Source organism: Bos javanicus, chromosome 2, assembly GCF_032452875.1.
Source record: "Bos javanicus breed banteng chromosome 2, ARS-OSU_banteng_1.0, whole genome shotgun sequence".
Lineage (NCBI taxonomy): Eukaryota > Metazoa > Chordata > Mammalia > Artiodactyla > Bovidae > Bos > Bos javanicus.
The window spans coordinates 134,338,575-134,358,642 of record NC_083869.1 but is presented as its reverse complement, the minus strand read 5'-3'; the positions used below and the strand labels follow the sequence as shown (position 1 = coordinate 134,358,642).

The window sequence follows — 20,068 nt, the reverse complement described above, 5'->3', positions numbered from 1 at the left end:
GGAGACCCAGGAGGACAGGTGGTGATGAGCTGGCTAGGGTGGGGGTGGGAGGGGGGAACGGGCGAAGAGCGAGCAGGACTTGCGGACAGACCGGAAGTGGAGGGACATCGCAAGAGAGGATCTGGCGCTGGTGTCTGGGGCCAAGACCCCACATTTCAGTGCAGGGGCTCCTTCCTGCCGCGTGAGGACAGGCAGACCAGCTAGGGCTGCGTGTTGGGTGCAAAATTCGGTTCTGATTGGACCAGGTTAGACATGTCTGTTACGACTTCCCTGTAGCTCAAATGGTAAAGAATCTGCCTGCACTGCAGGAGACCTGGGTTCGATCCCTGGGTCGGGAAGATCCCCTGGAGGAGGGCATGGCAACCCACTCCAGTATTTTTGCCTGGAGCATCCCATGGACAGAGGAGCCTGGAGGGCTACAGTCCTTAGGGTTGTGAAGAGTCAGACACGACTGAGCGACTGACACACACACAGCAGACGTGTCTGTGAGACACCAGAGCACGAAGGTCACTGAAAACAGAGGACACGAGGGAGGGTCTGGCCCGCAGAGGTAACCATGCGAGCCGCCAACACAGACACCAGTCCAAGTCGCTGTGGCCTCCCAGGGTCGGGACAGATCTGCAGGAGCTAGGCATCACTTCCAACAGACCTCCTCATGCTCCAGATGAGAAAACAGAGGCCAGAGACTGTGGATGGAGTCCCTGAGGTCACGCAGCAAGTCAGCTGCAGAGCTGAAATTCAACCTCTGACGCCTAAAGGGGAGTCATTTCCATGCCACAGAGCTCAGGGCAACTTCCCCCGAACCACAGCCCATGGACAGAGTGGCTGAGATGACAAATACTGTATCTGCAGCCAGAGAACCAGAGCTGTTAGAAATTATCTGCACACACACGTACCCACACACACAGACACTCGCACACATATTATCCTCTTCTAAGTAAAAAAAATCAATAACCCGAATGTCAGCTTTATTACTAATTACGCAACTACTTTATTGCTGGTATTAAAAAAATTGAAGGCCAAAAATGTCCAGGAAAGACTTAATTTAGTAAACAGTTTAGAACAAAGTATTTGTCACCGTGGTATGTCTTCACATTAGAATTTGCTCCGGGTGATTCAAAGCTCCTCTTTAATATATTACTGTGGTCTAATAAAGTTCCCAGGTTCTGGGAGAATCTTCCTGGCCTCAAAAGGTAATTGTTTCAGGAGGTGAGGATTGGGTGGAATGAATGGTGGAGGGGAGCCTTGCTGAGCCTAAGGGTCCTGGAAGAGCTTGGCTGGGAGAAGGCAGGAGACAGGAGTGTGCATTTCGTCAGTGGATGCGTGAATGAATGAGTGTGGGCAGGAGTAACTCCCAGCTGGATCACTAGCTTGCTGCAAAGCTAGTCTTAGTCCAGGAGAAGGAGTCACCTGAAACCTGCCACCGGTGGAAACCAAGGAGAAAGCGTCAGTGGGCCGTGCGCCTCTTGTGCAGAACTGGCACCCATCACCTCCAAACTGAAGTGAGAGTCACTCAGTCGTGTCTGACTCTTTGCAACCCCATGAACTATACAGTCCATGGAATTCTCCAGGCCAGAATACTGGAGTGGGTGGCCATTCCCTTCTCCAGGGGATCTTCCCAACCCAGGGATCGAACCCAGGTCTCCCGCATTGCAAGCAGATTCTTTACCAGCCGAGCCACAATGTTGCCTCCAAACCAAATGACAAAGACTGAGATGATGGAGCTATACCACCTAAGGCTGCAGGGCGTTCTTCTCATTTTACATGAAGCAGAGAGGCACCCAGAGAAGTTGGATGAGGACCACACAGCCCATGAGCGATCTGCAATGGAGAGGCTGGCTTCTGACGACCAGTGTCCTTCCCGGCTTCCAATGCCTTCCATCCTCGGCGGAAGGAGCCCCCATCCTGACCCAGTCCCTCTTATCCCTTTGCTCCTGGTTGCTTTTCACAGCGTTGACTGCTATCCGTCTGCCCAGCATCGAGGCCAGAGCCCAGGGGTGTAGTCCTGAGTCTGCAATGAAGTTGTGATGTGGCTTGGCCAGTCACTCAGCTTCCCAGAGCCTCCATCCCCCTTTTTCCCCTGACGCCCTTCCTGGCCGTACCGCTGTCCACTCCGTGTCCCCTACACTAACGGGAATAGGCGATGGACCTGGGCCAGGGCCCGGGAGACGGATGTCCAGAGGTTACGACATGGGGACCAGCCCAGAGCCCACTGGCTTCTGTGTGTTCCCGTTTGGATTCTCCAGGGAGTGCAGCTAGTCCGCACTATGGCAATTTCCTCGTGAGCTGACACTCCTAATTATGATTTGGAGAGGTTTGGGGAGGCTGAGTTAATTGATTACATATTTCCTTCCTTGACAGGGCATTCGTTCGGGCATGTCTTTTTTTCCCTCTCTCTTCCCCTCCTAGGTTAATGTTCCTGGGCATCGTGAGTGTTTTGTGGGGGCCATGGGACTAAAGCCGGTCATAACTCTGCCCCCTGCTCAGCTACCCTGCCAGGGGCTTTCGAGCACTTTAATTTAACTTCCCTGTATTTTTGCTTCCCCCACGAGAGCGATGCTATAGACAGAGCCCTGGGATCTGAGAACTAACAAAAATGCCAACGCCAGGGTTTATCAGGCTCGTAGTCTGCGCCATACCCTGCTGGAAGTGCTTTACACACACTGACTCCTAAAGCCTCGCAGTGTCGGGGCTCTTACCACCCTCACTGGTGGCTGAAAAGATGGAACGCAGAGAGAGTAAGTGATTCGCCCAAGGCCACACAGCCAGCAAGCGGCCGAGCCAGGATTTAAGCCTACCAGCTATGTGAGAGGTCAGAGGCAGAACACAGACTCTCAGCTCTGTAAGTGCTCCAGCAATCTCGGGGCACCGGGGTACAGGGCCCCACTCTTGATTGGGATGTGGGTGGATGTGCCGCTCTGGTTCACCTCTGCCCGATGCACTCCGTGGTGACACTGAGCGGGGTTTGGAGCCTCAGCTTATTCATTGGTAAGAGAAGACTGATGAGTCCAGCCCTTACCCTGAGCTGTGGTGAGGGCTGGTAGGAACTCTTACATCATTTCTGAGCCCCTCGGATGAGCTAGGCGCACTTTAAGAAGAGCAGGAAGACATGATCCCAGAAAAAAATCCCTCACCTCTTCCAAAGGGAGGGCTATTTGCTGAGCACCAACGTGCTTTAAGGGGTTCCCTGGTGGCTCAGAGGGCAAAGAATCTGCCTGCAACGCGGGAGACCCCGGTTCAATTCCTGGGTGGGGAAGATCCCCTGGAGAAGGGATAGGTTACCCACTCAAGTATTCTTGAGCTTTCCTTGTGGCTCAGCTGGTAAAGAATCCTCCTGCAATGCGGGAGACCTGGGTTTGATCCCTGGGTTGGGAAGATCCCCTGGAGAAGGGAAAGGCTGCCTACTCCAGTATTCTGGCCTGGAGAATTCCATGGACTGTACAGTCCATAGGGTCACAAAGAGTCGGACACGACTGAGCGACTTTCATTCACTTTTTAAACTTTTTTCGTGCACTGTGTCCTTCCAGCCCCACAGCATCCTGTGAGGTAAACTGAGCCTCATGTCCCATTTTACAGGTGTGGGAACAGAGGCCCAGAAAGACACTCAAAGAGATGGTTGCAGGGACTTCTCTGGTGGTTTAGTGGTTCCTGCTTCCAACTCAAGGGGCATGGGTTTGATCCCTCGGCAGGAAACTAAGATCCCATGTGCTACACAGCCAAGAAAATAGTTTACAAATAAATAAAACAGCACCAATTGCAACAGCATCAATAAAGATGATATTATTTTTTAAAAAGAGAGAGGGCTGCAGTGTAGTGTGCAGAGCTCTGGGATGGACCGTGGGGTCTGGGGCATGCAGGTGGGGCCTTTCCATGCCCGGGTGTCCACATGCCCAGGTTGCAGTGTGGGCATCTGTGGGCCTCCTGGGGCTGGGGGCTGGGGCCGTGGTGCCCGCTTTGGGAGCCCTTCCCTGTGGGGTCAGAGGCCAGGACTCAGGGCCCCCGAGTGTGTGCCCACCCTGTTGCCATCCTCACTGACCAGACCAACCTGGCCACCCGGAGCCCTGCCCTCTGCCCTCGACTCCCTGTTTCCCACTTCCCCCAGGGGCATGGGCCCCCATTTCCTGGCTTGATGTGAGTGTGGTGGGAAGGCAGAGGGATGGCCCAGAGGACCCTAAGAGGTCTATTGGACAAGCAGGGTCCAAACCCAACCCCAGGACCTGTGCCTCCTGCAGGGACAGATCCAGGACTTTAAGTGGCAGCTGGGAGTGGCCAGAGCTCGGGCCCACGTGCTCGGGAACGCTGCCCAGAGCTGTCCTCTCGGGATCCCGCTGGTGCCTCGTGTGCATGCTCACACTGGCTCACAACTCACTCGCACTCGCACTGCCGCAGCAGGATCTGGGCTTTGCCACCCGCTGCTTCTCCCCACTAGAGTCACCGAGAAAGAGCAGGGGGTGCCCACACGGGGTCTCTCTGGGTGTCTGATGCCCTCAAAGGGATCCCAAGCAGAAATGTGACCTTTTCCTTTCATTTTTGTGGCTGCCAATGGTAATAACACCAGCTCATTATTACGGCAAATGTTTGTCTGGGGCTTACTATGTGCCAAGTGAAAACTCACAGCTACGGAGGAGATAACTGCTATCAGTCCCATTTTACAGATGGGAAAACTGAGGGGCCAAGTGATTCGATTCTTTACCCCAGGTTATGTGTGGGGCAGAGCCAAGACTTGAACCAAGCAGTCTGCAGCCAGAGAACCTGTGCTTTACTGGACCTCACCCCCTCCAGTCACGAAGGGCCTGGAAGTTCACTCACTTGCTTGTTGCCGGAGTCTGGGGAGTCTGGAGCCGGGGGCCAGGCCTGCTCCGTAGAGCTGCGGGACCTTGGGCAGAGCACTCTGCCTCTCTGAGCCCCTGGCCGTACTCTTCCACGGTGCTTGGTTTTACCCCAGGAGGCCGCTCTCGACCCTGCCTCTGACCAGCTGCTGAAAGCCTGCCTTCTTTGCCTCCGCAATGTACCAGCAGAGAACACCAGTCATGAGGGCTTGGAGGCGCTGAGGTCTGACAGGGAAATCCCAGGGTGCCCCGGGAGGGATGGAGTTGATGGGACTAGATCAGGGCAGGGCCCAGCGGGGCGAGCTGGCAGGGGAGGAGAGACGGCCTGGGCTGTGTCTCTGCGCCATTAGCTCTCCCCGCGCTGTTTCTCCCCTGCTCGCCAAGGCTGTGATGTCAGCTTGGGAGACCTGGGGGTGGGGATGGGCAGGTGAGTCCCCACCAGCTGCTCCAGCTGCTGCTGGACGGCGGGGATGGGGGCGTCTCCTGGACTCGTCGTAAAGCCTCTTTAGATGCCAGTCAGTGTGCCCCCAGCCTGCTCACGGCTGCGTGGCCCTCCTCTGCTGCTCAGACCTCATCAACACTTGCTGCTCCACACTCCCAGCCTCTTGGAGACCAAGACAGCCAACTCCAGGTGCCTCTGTGAGGCTTCTGAGGCTCTGCCCCGTGAGGGGTCGCCATCTACTTACTTGCCTTTTACATCAGGGTATAACATACATGCAGGAGACTGGGGTTCGATCCCTAGGCTGGGAAGATCCCCTGGAGAAGGGAACGGCAACCCACTCTAGTACTCTTGCCTGGAGATTCCCATGGACACGGCAGTCCATGGGGTCACAAAGAGTCGGACTCAACTGAGTGACTAACACTTTCACTTTCATAGCACGCGCACAGGAAAGGGCTTTGTCGCAAGGCTTCATCTCATCTCTAGCTTAGGGGATTGTTACGCAGGTATGTACCCTGCTGCCCACCCACCACCCAGATCAGGATATAAAGCGTTTCCAGCATCCCTTGAGGTTTCTCTCCACAAGAGGAAAACATGATTCTGACTTCTAAATCAACTTAGACTGGTTTTTCTTGTCTTTGCTCTGCACACAAATAGAATCATGCTTTCTGCATTTGGCGTCTCCCTCTCGGCACATCCGGGCGATTCGTCTCTGTGGTGGCACAAGGCAGCGAGCCGTCACTGTTCGTTGCTGCGTAGTGCTCCGTTGCCCGGATCAGCTTGTTCATCTATCCATTCTCCCGCAGAGGGGGATTGAGGGGAGTTCTTTCAAATTTTTCACAATGACATGAAATCACTTGTAACTTGAGTCTTCATTTCTTTTGGGGGTACCCCTGTGAGGCGCTTCAGGAAGGCAAACGTTCAGCTGGGTTGACGCTGCCCATATGGGTTTATTCAAGTTACTGCAACAAAATACTACTAACTGCATGTCTTAAAAAAGCAGAAGTTAATTCCCACATAATTCTAGAGGCTAGACATCTGAAATCAAGACATCACCTGGACCTTTGTTAGGAATAATAAAGCTACAACATAAGGAACGCTAAAGACAGAGGTGACATGATACGGTCCCCCTGGACCTGGGCTCCTGGCATTGGATTCCAGTTCTGCCACTTACTGGTGGTGGGACCCTCCACAAGTCACTACCTCTCTGTCCCTCAGCTTCCCCATCTCCAAAATGGGGATGATGACACTTCAGTTCAGTTCAGTCGCTCAGTCGTGTCTAACTCTTTGCGACCCCATGAATCGCAGCACGCCAGGCCTCGCTGTCCATCACCAACTCCCGGAGTTCACTCAGACTCACGTCCATCGAGTCGGTGATGCCATCCAGCCATCTCATCCTCTGTCGTCCCCTTCTCCTCTTGCCCCCAATCCCTCCCAGCATCAGAATCTTTTCCAATGAGTCAACTCTTCGCATGAGGTGGCCAAAGTACTGGAGTTTCAGCTTTAGCATCATCCCTTCCAAAGAACACCCAGGGCTGACCTCCTTCAGAATGGACTGGTTGGATCTCCTTGCAGTCCAAGGGACTCTCAAGAGTCTTCTCCAACACCACAGTTCAAAAGCATCAATTCTTCGGCGCTCAGCTTTATTCACAGTCCAACTCTCACATCCATACATAACCACAGGAAAAACCATAGCCTTGACTAGACGGACCTTTGTTGGAAAAGTAATGTCTCTGCTTTTCAATATGCTATCTAGGTTGGTCATAACTTTTCTTCCAAGGAGTAAGCGTCTTTTAATTTCATGGCTGCAGTCACCATCTGCAGTGATTTTGGAGCCCCCCAAAATAAAGTCTGACAGTTTCCACTGTTTCCCCATCTATTTTCCATGAAGTGATGGCACCAGATGCCATGATCTTCGTTTTCTGAACGTTGAGCTTTAAGCCAACTTTTTCACTCTCCACTTTCACTTTCATCAAGAGGCTTTTTGGTTCCTCTTCACTTTCTGACATAAGAGTGGTGTCATCTGCATATCTGAGGTTATTGATATTTCTCCTGGCAATCTTGATTCCAGCTTGTGCTTCATCCAGCCCAGCGTTTCTCATGATGTACTCTGTTTAGAAGTTAAATAAGCAGGGTGACAATATACAGCCTTGATGTACTCCTTTTCCTATTTGGAACCAGTCTGTTGTTCCATATCCAGTTCTAACTGTTGCTTCCTGACCTGTATATAGGTTTCTCAAGAGGCAGGTCAGGTGGTCTGGTATTCCCAACTCTTGAAGAATTTTCCACAGTTTATTGTGATCCACACATTTAAAGGCTTTGGCATAGTCAATAAAGCAGAAATAGATGTTTTTCTGGAACTCTCTTGCTTTTTCCATGATCCAGCAGATGTTGGCAATTTGATCTCTGGTTCCTCTGCCTTTTCTAAAACCAGCTTGAACATCTGGAATTTCACAGTTCACGTATTGCTAAAGCCTGGCTTGGAGAATTTTGAGCATTACTTTACTACCGTGTGAGATGAGTGCAATTGTGCGGTAGTTTGAGCATTCTTTGGCATTGCCTTTCTTTGGGACTGGAATGAAAACTGACCTTTTCCAGTCCTCTGGCCATTGCTGAGTTTTCCAAATTTGCTGGCATATTGAGTGCAGCACTTTCACAGCATCATCTTTCAGGATTTGAAATAGCTCAACTGGAATTCTATCACCTCCACTAGCTTTGTTCATAGTGAACATAGAGATCTCTAGTCTTTCCCATTCTGTTGTTTTCCTCTATTTCTTTGCACTGATCGCTGAGGAAGGCTTTCTTATCTCTTCTTGCTATTCTTTGGAACTCTGCATTCAGATGCTTATATCTTTCCTTTGCTCCTTTGCTTTTCACTTCTCTTCTTTTCACAGCTATTTGTAAGGCCTCCCCAGACAGCCATTTTGCTTTTTTGCATTTCTTTTCCATGGGGATGGTCTTGATCCCTGTCTCCTGTACAATGTCACGAACCTCAGTTCATCAGGCACTCTATCAGATCTAGTCCCTTAAATCTATTTCTCACTTCCACTGTATAATCATAAGGGATTTGATTTAGGTCATACCTGAATGGTCTAGTGGTTTTCCCTACTTTCTTCAATTTAAGTCTGAATTTGGCAATAAGGAGTTCATGGTCTGAGCCATAGTCAGCTCCTGGTCTTGTTTTTGCTGATTGTATAGAGCTTCTCCATCTTTGGCTGCAAAGAATATAATCTGATTTTGGTGTTGACCATCTGGTGATGTCCATGTGTAGAGTCTTCTCTTGTGTTGTTGGAAGAGGGTTTTGCTGTGACCAGTGTGTTCTCTTGTCAAAACTCTACTAGTCTTTGCCCTGCTTCATGATGACAGTAGTGCCCACCTCTCAGAGTGTTGGTGCGGGTTAAATGAGTCAGAGCTGGCACCGTGTGCACGAGAGGAGGGTAGTGGTGACTGTGTGCTCGGCACCTTATATGGATGTTGGTCTCTGCCACATTCATCCAGCAATATTTGTCAAACGCCTGTGGCAAGCCAGGCATGGTGCTGGGCTCTGGGGAGACAGTGGTGAGCAGTCGAGGTAGGCATTATTATTGCTCCCATTTTATAGGTGAGAAAACTGAGCCCTGGATCGGCTAAGGACTTGAGGCCACATGGCGAGAAGCGGAGAAGCTGGTGTTTGAGACCAGACAGTCTGCACTCTGGGCCACTGTCCTTTATTGCCTTTTTAGTCTGCAGCCCCAGGACCCAGAGTCTTGGAACTCTGCCCTGAGCCTTTCTTGAAAACTTGGAAACAATTTCAAAGCAGGTGTCTCTTCCTTTATTAAGGCCACCTCGGGAAGACATGAAAATTTGGCTCTGATCAAATTAGGCCCATGTTGTGATATAACTTTCTATATTCACCATGAAGCTAATAAACTAATAAATTAGACAGAATGAGAATATCATTGGGCAGGACGGCGCACTAAAGCACGGCTGTAATTACTCTCACGGCCGGGGCCAATTTCTCAAATTTCGCCTTGGCCAAGTTTCCTCAGCTCACCGTGTCCCTAATAAGGCATAACTCACTCTATAAACATTAAATTGACGTATTTATTTTAAATTGCAGTGGAACTGAAAACCACCTTGATAAACCTATTCTCACGCATCTGCTTTCTCATGAACATGGCCCAATGATTTTTTTTAACAAAGAAACTATGTGATCTGTTTCAGGCTTTCCCATCTTTGAGCCCCACCTGGTTGATCCTCCCTTACCACGATTCCAACTTTAGAGATTGGACTCACCCCCCGGAGGCTAGCGGAGGTTGTCTTTTATGTAGAAGATGATTCATGTGGAATTAATAATAATTATGGTGCTGACATTTACAGAGCGTGTATGACGTGGATACCTTGGGCAGGGTCTTCTCTGTGACCTCTGTACACTTGAATTTGTTTAATCCTCAAATATAAGCTGTGAGGGCGATCATTAAGAGCTGCTTTTTGCAGATGAGGAAACGGGGGATCTGAGAAGGGAGGTGACTTGCCTGAGGCCATGGAGAGAATGACTTGGAGCAGGGCTGAGGTCCAGGCAGGGTGGTTGAGGGTCTTACCTGGGGTCTTATCTGGGGTCTTACCGCTATCCTCTCCCACCTGTCGGCAAGCCCGCGCCAAGAGTGCACATTAGGCCTGCTTGGGCAGCGAGGAATTCTGGCTGCAATTCTTTTGTAGAATTTGTAGTCAAAACAATTCTTTTTTTATATATACATATTTTTTTAACTTTTAAATTTGTATACAATTTTAAAGGTTACTTTCCATCTATTACACATGTGCACTATATATTATTACAAATTGAAAAATAACGGCCGTACTCCCCATGTTGAACGATACACCCTTGAGCCTGTCTTACACTTGCTGGTTTGTACCTCCCCTCCCCCACCCACATCTCCCCTCCATCCCTCCCCGCTGATAACCACCTTGGCTTTCTGCGTCTGTGAGTCTGCTTCTTTCTCTTGTGACATTCACAGTTGTATTTTCAGAGTCCACGTGCAAGCAGTGCCCTACAGCACGCATCCTCCTCTGCACTACTTCCTCCTCTGCACTACTTCCTCCTCTGCACTACTTCCTCCTCTGCACTACTTCCGCCTCTGAGTACATCCATGTTGCTGCGAATGGCAACATTTTGTTCTTTTCGTGGCTGAGTAGTGCTCCCTTGTGTGAGCCTGTGTGGTCACATTTTCTTTATCCGTTGGTTTGTTGATGGGTCCTTAGGTTACTTCTGTATCTTGGTAACTGTCAATAATGCTGCTATGAACTTCCTGGGCATTTATCTTTTTGAGTTAGTTTTTTGTTTTGTTTTGTGTTTTTCAGATATATACTCAGCAGTGGAATCGCTGGGTTATATGGTAGTTCTATTTTTAGACTTCGAGAACTCTCCATACTGTTTTCCAAAGTGACTGCACCTGTTTACATTCCCCTCAACAGAAAACACATTTCTTGAGCGGCGGGAGGCACTCACACCCGAGAGCAGGAGCTGGAGAAGGCGGAGGTCTGGACGAGCAGACAGCAGTTCCTGGGGGCTGGGGGTGCACAGGGGTTCATCTGGTTTTCTTGATGGAGACATAGGAGGGTTTCTTGATGAAGATGCAAGCTTGGGTGGTTTACCAGAAATATTAGGGGCTGGGGAGAGGTAGATGGCAGATAAAGACACAGGGGGAGGCATCCCTGGTGGAGGGCAAAGCAGGATCCAGGGGTCCTGGACCCAGAGTGCTGCATCCAGAGACCTGTGGCTGAAGCGAGGGCCAGGAGTGTGGGCGAGCCGGGTGGGAGGAGTCCCAGCATCAGGGCCAGGCACCCTGGTCCACGTACAGTCTCCCCGGCTGTTCCCTCTGCCCCGAGGTGATGACACTGCTTCAGCCAAGGGCTGTCCCTGAGCTGACGCGAGCCGGCCCGCTGGATCCACCGGACCCGGGACAGGACGGGGCGCTGGCTCGGGCAGGAAGTGTGGGATCCGGGGTTTGATGGGGCTGCTCTCCCCGGAGATGAACTGGGACTGGCCCAGTTCCTGGGCACATATGCGAGCTCCCTGAGGCCAGCTTCTCGTGTTTAAACTGGGAGTGGTGATGCCTCCACCCAGGGGCTTTTCTACAGAACTCATGCTCAGCCCTTTATCCAACTTCGCTCTTTGGATATGTCTCAGGCAAATTAAACTCAGACGAGACTCATGTGGTCCCCTCTCGGCTTCTCCTGGTCGCTTGTTTATTAAAGGACCCTGACATCGCTACCGGCTGGAAACTCGGCAATTATCTGCATGCTTCTCCCTCCCTCCCTCTCCAGGTGCAATCAGACACCATGTTCCACGCCTAACACCTCCTGAATCGATTCCAAGACAGTTCATCTCTCTCTATTTCTCTAGCTCGACCAAACCATTGGTGTTTCTCATCTGACACCACTGCAATAGCTCCGAACTAGTCTGTCTGTCCCCACACTAAACCTTCCTCTTCCTGTTCTCTGCTTGGCGGGGCCAAAAGTGCAGACTAACCGTGCCGTGCCTCCATCATCACGCTCCTGTGACTTTCTCCAGTGACTGCCGCTGTTCTTGGGGGAAAAGCCAAACTCTTTAACGTGACCCAGGGGACCACGGTGGACCCCCGCCTGCACGCCCTTCTGCACCTTGTACCACTGCTGCTCTCTCCGTGGGTCTCCCCTAGTCTCTCTAATGACCCTCACCCCCCGCCCTCCCAGGTCTTTCACACTCAAGTTCCCTTTACCTGGAGCCCCCCTCCATCCTCCTCCGCCACCTGCCTCATCTGCCAAGCCCTGCGCTTCTTCTGGCTTCTGCGTTCATGCCCCTTCCTCAGAAAGCCGTTCCTGGTGTCCCCTGCAGCTCGGTCAGGTCCTCCCACTGTCCATTCCAGGACTGCCCTGGGTGCCTCATGAAGTCCATCCCACGATTTTTTAATTTTTACATTAATTTTTATTGGAGCAGTTGTTTTACAATGTTGTGTTGGTTTCTACCGCACGGCGAAATGAATCTGCTGTATGTACACATATATCCACTCTTTTTCATCATGCTATTAATTAAACAGGCTTCCCTGGTGGCTCAGACAGTAAAGAATCTGCCTGCAATGCGGGAGACCCAGGTTCGATCCCTGGATTGGGAAGATCCCCTGGAGAAGAAACGGTAACCCACTCCAGTAGTCTTGCCTGGGAAATCCCATGGACAGAGGAGCCTGGTGGGCTACAGTCCACGGGGTCACAAAGTCCATGGGTCACTAATACAAATACGTGTTAATTAAACACACATTTAGGTGGTTAGCTCCAAGCCTGTCTGGAACACTAGAAAGTAAGGTCCGTGAGGGCAGAGATCATTCCTGTCTTGTTCCCTGTTGTCTCTCTACCTGCCGTTGTGGGGAACACGTGGACACTCATCGCAGAATAGTTGGATGCATGGACAAACGGATGAGGCGTGTTTGAATGGATGAGTCGACGGACAGTTGGATGGACGGATGGATGAACTGGTGGGCGGATGGATGGATGGATGGATGATGGACGGATAGACGGTCGGATGGATGCCTGGAGGTTTCATGAGATCCTGTACAGAAGCCCCCAGCATAGGCACAGAAAAGTCACTCGGGGTCTGTCAGGTTGGAAACACAAATCCCTGCCACGCTCCAGTGTAGGGATTCCCCCTTGCCTCTCAGGCTCACTTTCTGGAAGGCAGAGCCCCTGATGGGGAGCCATGACCCCACAGCCAGTCTGAGACAGGGGTGTGACAGAGGGCAATTGGGGTCCTCATCCTGTACCAGTCTCTGGGCCCGGGCTCTGCCAGGCAGTGATGCAGAGCAGGGGGCAGGAGACCCAGGGATCCGGCAGAGCAGAGCTGTCAGCGTCCCCGCCCTCCCCGCAGGCCGGGGCCACTGAGTGCGAGGTCCAGAGCTGAGCGCTGAGCAGTGGGGTCTCCCCTGCCGGGCCTGACCCCTCGGTGCCTTCCAGAAGCCTCAGTTTCCCCCTCCCCTTGCTCAGGCACCGAGAGGGCCGTCTTTCTGCTCGGGACTCCACGCAGACGCGCTTTCATCGGTTGCCCTCTCTGACCTTGAACACTGGGGGCGAGCAGTTCTCTTACGACCTCGCGTGTGACGCTGCCCCTCCGTTCCACACGGGGGCGCTAGTCTAAGTCCCGGCCTCAGTCCGCCCTAGGATGCCAATCCCTCCAGGTAAGACCTTGACTTATCTCGCGTCTCGCATCGCTGATGGAATAGCCAGTGTTTCAGTGTGACCTTGGACATGTTACTTAACTTTTCTGTGCTTCAGTTTCCTCAGCTATTAAATAGGAATGTTAATAACAGTTCATAATACACGAACAGCACATAATAGCAACCGCAAGAGTTGTTTTAGGGGATTAGACGAGCTAATACGGGTGAAGTGCTTAGAACAGCGTCTGGCACATGGAAGAGCTTTATGTTACCTACCATCACCCAGCAAAGAGAGGCTGAGCACCAGCATGTGCCTAGGACGCTCTAGGCTCTAGTTCTCGGTTCATAGTTAGCCTTAAAGGGCAGAGCCCACTCCTGGGTCCGTTTTGCAAAAGCAGTGACATCTCTCTCTGCTGCTCACTCTTGGTGTGACCTCGGGGGCGGGGGTTCACATAACCTCTCTGAGCCTTGGACGTCCCTGAGTACAGGGCCTGCCCTTCCGCGTCTGCTGGGCATTAGAGATGGAGTGAGTAGAGGGCTTAGGACCGGTACATGCTCAACGGCTAGTGGTTAGTATTGTTCATCCCAGCTTTCTTCCCAGATCAGCACCCTCTAGTCCGAGGTCTACGAGTAGAGAAAGAACTTCCCATCCTTTGCCGAGACCATCATCTCGCTCCTCAGCTCTGTCTTGGGAGGCAGGTGTTATGCATTTGATTTTACAGATTACAAGACAGAAACACAGAGAAGTTAAGCCATCTACCCAAGGTCACGGTGCTTCCAAGTGGCAGCTGAGATCTGTGGGATGCTACCACCCCGCTCTTTGTACTCAGCCACTCCTTACCTCTGAGAATCAAGACCACCAGATCCAAGAGACCTCCAAGCCAGGACAAAGCCTTGAAGACCCAAAATTTCATTTGAAAAAGTGAATTCTCTTCTTTTCTCTTGAGTGTTGTCAAGAGCAGCATCTTCTCTCTGTGTGTGCCCCGATGACATCGTGTTCCTGGGACTCCTGGTCCTTTTCCTTCCCTCACCCAGCCTCTGGATGGGATGAATCCAGATGAGATACATCCTTACCTGGGTACCTCAAAGAACAGCAGAGGATGGCTGTGTGATTGGAAGAAGCATAAACACTGGTATCACTGATGGTGATCAATAGAAAAGGCAACTACAGCAAGCATGGCCTTAAGTAGGCATGTTCCGTGTGTTACCTCACCTAACCCTGGCGAAAACCCATAGGAAAGGCGCTGTTCCCATCCCCGATTTTAATGGCGGGGAGTAGAGGCACAGAGAGGTAGAGCTAGTAGGTCTACCTCATGTCACACAGCTAGTAGGTGGAGGAGTCGGGATTCAAAGCCAGGCTGGAGTCTGTGCCACCAACAGCACCATGCTGGGCATCCAGAGTGTTGAGGCAGGTGCCTGTGGTGGGTCTGGAGTGTGCACGAGAAAAGTGACCGTCACATGGAAGAACTTCCTCAGAGCCCGGTAACTGAGGCGTGGTGACCGTGGGTAGCTCCTCCCAAACCAGGACCGTGGGTCACACCACACCCAGGTGTCTGTTGGCATCTCTTTGGGCGAGTGTAGCTACTGTTCCATGACATTCGAGCGGGCGTTGCCCTTGGCCCCTCCTCCTGGACCCAGGTGGGTGGACAGCTGCGTCTTTCTTCATTCACGCTTTCTCAGCGCCGCCACTAGCACCACCTCCTCCTCACACTGGTGATCAGCAGAAAGAACAGATGGTGGAAGCTTTGGTTTAGAGTGATGCATTTATGAACATTCACCAGGCCATTGCTCACTTCTGTGGGCTTGACTCCGCTGTTAAGGGTGTGTGTGTGTGCGTGTGTGTGTGGTGTGTGTGTGTGTGCACGCATGTGTGCATTTGTGTGTGTGTGCACACATGTGGTTAAACAGGACTGTTCCTGTTTCAGCCTTGTTGAGAATCCAGGATGCTTATTCCAGAATCTTAAACCCGGTGGGGCTTGGAGTGGGAATGCCTCTGCGCAGGTGGCTGTCGCTCCAGCTCTTCATGGCAGGATCAGCTCTGAGCATCTGACGGTCCCCACTCTGCCCCTCCCTTCCTCCTTCAGTTTCCCCAGTAAGCCCTTCCTCTCATGGGGCCTCACTCAGAAACCAGGGATCACAGGTCAAAGCCAGCAATAAACAAGTTCTGTTTGACTCACCCTGAGATTTTTTTTAATTTTTTTAAAAAAAGCTCAAAATTAAATCAATGACAAACATTTGAAAATCAGATTTCACATACAAATCTTTATTTTTGACTTCTTTTTTTAAAAATGATGATGTGGCCTTTTTATTTTACCAGTTATTTCCAAATGATAGCAATTGACTCCCTTAAGTAGTAGCTAGATTTAAACCAAGGAATGACCGCTTTATTCCCCACAGTGCACACCACTCTCTGGGGCCTGAAGCTGTATCTATTGGTATTAGTTTTGTGGCTACAAGCCCCCAAAATCAAAGTAAATGTGTCTTAAATTAATTAAAAGGGCTTTCCTGGTAGCTCAGCTGGTAAAGAATCTGCCTGCAATGCAGGAGACCTCCCAGTTTGATCCCTGGGTCAGGAAGATCCCCTGGAGAAGGGATAGGCTACCCACTCCAGTATTCTTGGGCTTCCCTGGTGACTCAGACAATAAAAAGCATGCCTGCAACGCAGGAGACCAGATCCCCTGGGGGAAGGGAACAGCTACCCACTCCAGTATTCTTGCCTGGAGAATTCCATGGACAGAGGAGCCTGGCGGGTGACAGTCCATTGGGTCGCAAAGAGTTGGACGTGACTGAGTGTCTATGACAAATTAGTCAAAAGTTTAGTCTTCTTTCTCCTGAGTCCCATGTAATGTCTCCAGAGCATATAGGATGTTCCATGGTATTAGGGACCCAAGATCCTTCACTTCTGACACTCTCTTGTGTATGACCTCCTTCTTAAGTTTGCCTCAAAGTCCGAGAAGGCTGTTTTAGCTCCAGCCCTTGGGACTACATTCCAACCAGGAGGAAGGGGGTAGTGAGAGAAGAATGCATCTCCTCCCTTAAGGCCCCTTCAGGAAGTTACACAGAACACCTTCACTTACACCCCACTGGTCAGAATGCAGTCACATGGTCACATCTGCTGCAAGGGTGACTGGGAAATGTAGTCTTTATTTCATGCAGCCATGTGTCCAGCCACCAGGGTTCTATTACTATGAAAAGAGAATAGCTGTTGAATTGCGGAACTTTCTTACACAGTCCACATGTAAGCTTGTGGAGAGGAGACCTTGTCTTTGACTTTGTCTCTGAGGTCCTGTTACTTCATTGGTGACTAGCATACCGTTGTTCATCTCATGGAGTTGCTCTGAGGAATTCACGAGGAGATGGTCACTTTGTTAAGGCCTATCTCCCCCAACTAGATAGAACCCCAGCTCTGTGAAGACAGTGATTTTTGTTTGCCTTGGTCACAGCTGTACCTAGGGCAGGTGTGTCTAGCAGCACGTAGGGGAGGCCCTGACACATAGTAGGGACTCAGTGAAAATATACTGAATGAGTGAATGAGTCAACAGATGTGTCTTGAATGTCGTCTGGGTCCGAGGCACTGTGCTGGGTGTGAGACGGAGCAGGGAGCAAGATGCCTTCCAGCATTCACATCCCCATGGCATTGAGCCCACAGCTGAACACACTAAGATAAATACCTATTACCTTGGATGAAATCTCGGTGCCAGCCAGAATCCAGGCGTTTTAATTTTGTTTTGACAAAGAGGCTGATGGGAGAGGCTGGCGTCTCCCAGCTGTGGGCGGCCCCGGGGCGCCCTGGCCTGACCTTCTCCCCCTTCTCAGCCCCCACGTCGTGCAGGACAGTAAAACATAATTGGCTTGCCCTACTTTTTAAGAGAATCCAGATTGAAGAATTGGGTTTTTTGGTGGGCTGACCTGTTTAAGAGCCTTAAGAGGAAGCTGGGAATTTCAATTTTCCACTGCCAAAGCAAGGCTGTTTTTAGCTCAGCTTTGATGAAACAGCGGGAATCGGGTTCGGCCCTGGGTCACCCATCAGCTGACCTGGTTGGGAAAGGCCTCCTGAGGGGCCCCGGGCTCAGCTGCAGGCTTGCAGGGAAACGGGAGGTTTGTTTTCTTCAAACGGAGTAATTGGTCCTGCTTTGAAGCAGCGCCGGGGCCGTCCTGAAGGAGACAGGGAGCCTTAGGCCATGCTCAGATGTTGGGCCCTCTTCACGGGCTCCTGGAGCCAGGCAGACCCAAGTCTCCACCCCAGCGCGCTCAGGCTTTAGCTGTGTGACCTTAGACAAGTTGCTTGCCCCCTCTGGGCCTCAGTTTCCTAGTCTGTTCAGCGAAGTCTGTCATTTCTATCTCCCTGGGCAATTGTAGGTATGAATGACAGAAGGTCCGTGAGCTGCCATGTCCGTCGTGGACTCTGAGGCTGCCTCTCCTGACTCTGTCCCTGCAGGAGGCCAGGCTGATTGACAGCCACAGCTGGGGGCATGGGGGGCAGGCTGGCTCCAGCCCCAGCAGGTGAGGCTTCTCCGAATCGCAGTGCTTTGGTGTGCCGTCTGCTTCTCTAAGGGTCAAGAACTATCTTTGAGCCTCTTTTCTGATCCTTCTGTCAGACTGTGGTTGAAGGGGTTGGCCTCTGGGCCACTGCGGTCCCATATTAAAGGGACCCCTGTGAGGGATTCTTGCTGGAGTTTGCTTCCAGGAAAAAGTGGTCCCTGCAGACGAGGCGATCTGACCTTGGTCACCGAAGGTACAGCCAGGCCATGCACCCAGGGACCTATGCTGCTGCCTGCAGCTGGCAGGAGGCCCGGTCAGAAATCATTGCTCTAGAGCCTCACCCCTCTCCAGCCTTGGGGAGTGGGTTTCCATTCTGCCGCTGATTTTCTGCCTGGGGGAGCGACCTTGCAGAAGCCCAGAACCCAGAAAGGTAACAAGCATGTGCATTCCAGACATCTACTCTGGAGCCTGGCCACCAGGGTACAAGCCCCAGCTCCGCCATCCTTTGGCTGTGTGACCATCAACAAGGTCTAAACAACAGCCCCGTGCCTCAGTTTCCTCTTCTGTGAGCTGGGCTGATGATACTGGTACCCAGCTCGTGAGGTTGTTGTGAAGGCCGATCTTTACTGATGGGGAAACCCAGGCACAGATGTGAAGTGACTTGTCCCAGATCCCTCGACTACAGCACTTGAAGGCTGGGAGCATCTGACACGCGGGAAGCTCCATTATCGTTACTATCACTTTTCTCATTTCAGAGCTTCTGTGAGGGCTGACAGAGGTCAGGTCCATGCGCCTCCCAGGTGCCCTGCACACAGTGGGTGCTCAGTGAACCATCGCCGTGCAAAGATGAGCGAGGCACACGTTCCTGAGCCTCTCCCTGTCCAGTGGCCTGACTCTGCCTCACACACAGTAGTGGCACAGCCGTGTTCACTGAGCACAGTCAGAGTGATTGCTGACGCCAGGAAGGGCCTGGGTCCCTGGGACAGCCACGGTCCACACCGTCGCCCTCCTGCTGAAGGCAGGCTTGTTTCCAATGGGCTCGGTGTCTTCCTGATGCCAGCTCTCACCCACTGCCAGGTACAGAGGCAAAGACAGATTCTGGTTAAAAAGCAAAGTGCCCCTGGGGTAGAAAGCAGGCAGCCAGTGCGGCCCCCTGGCCTCAGCCCTTCCGCCTGGCTTCCAGTTGCCTCATCGCCCAGCTTCCCTGGTCCGAGCTCCCTCTGGCCCGTCTCTGGCTTCTAGTTCCCTACCGCCCAGCATCCTTCTCCACAGGGCATACGCCCCACGCCATGTGCTTGCGGGGCCTGGGGTGGCAGCGTGGGGTGGAGACGAGGGGGAAGGACTGTCCTGAACCCTCGGGCCCTCCCGCCCTTGCCCGCCTCCCAGCCCAGACCCTGTGTTGAGTGGGCTGACCATGAGGGCCTAAATGGATCAATCAGGATGTGGAGGAGAGAGTGGTTTCCATGGCAGCGGCAAGAGGCTAGAGAAGAGAGGCCAGGAGCAGAAGGGGAGGGGAGAGAGCGGGAGGGGTCAGCACGGGAGGAGCGGGGAGGGGGACGCCGCAGGCCAGAGGGGCAGGAATGGGGTCAGCAGAGAGACGGGGAGCTGGGGCTGGGGTTTGGGGCCGAAGCTCAGGGCAGCAGCTGAGCAGGGTGGGAAGGGCCAGGATGGACGGCACGTTGACCCCCACCTTCCATCAACCGGGCGTCAACAAGGCCAGAGCAGCAGGGACCAGTGATTCTAAGTGTCATCATCCTGCATCCCGGTTACTAATTCCTGGGCATCCCAGGCTAGGATCCCTCCATCTAGAAGTTTCCTTGGGAATTCACCTTTGGAAGATTAAATTTGGTTTCCCACAGGCTTTTTCCCACCTTGGAAACAGGTCAGTTCCCATTGGCCTACTGAGAAATGCCAGCTGCCCTCTCTGGAGCATCCCTCTGGGCAGGAATGAGGGAGCTTCCAGAGTGATCTTGTTCCAGCCTCAGAACAAAAGGCTCGCTATGGCGGTGATGCAGAAGCCAAGGACCTGCGAGGCAGGCAGGGGACCGGCCTGAGGACACGCAGCCCGCGGGGGACGAGCTGTGTTTGGATAAGCATCCCGCCGCCCCTGCACCTTCCTGTCCAGCGCACAGGGTCCCTTCTGGGTGAAATGCTAG

The 20,068-nt window shown here is 52.2% G+C and overlaps 1 protein-coding gene across 1 annotated transcript in view; it reads left to right on the top strand.

The window, feature by feature from the left end:
* Positions 1-20,068, top strand: part of IGSF21 (immunoglobin superfamily member 21) — a 279,347-nt gene that overhangs the window by 202,132 nt on the left and 57,147 nt on the right. The window lies entirely within an intron of this gene.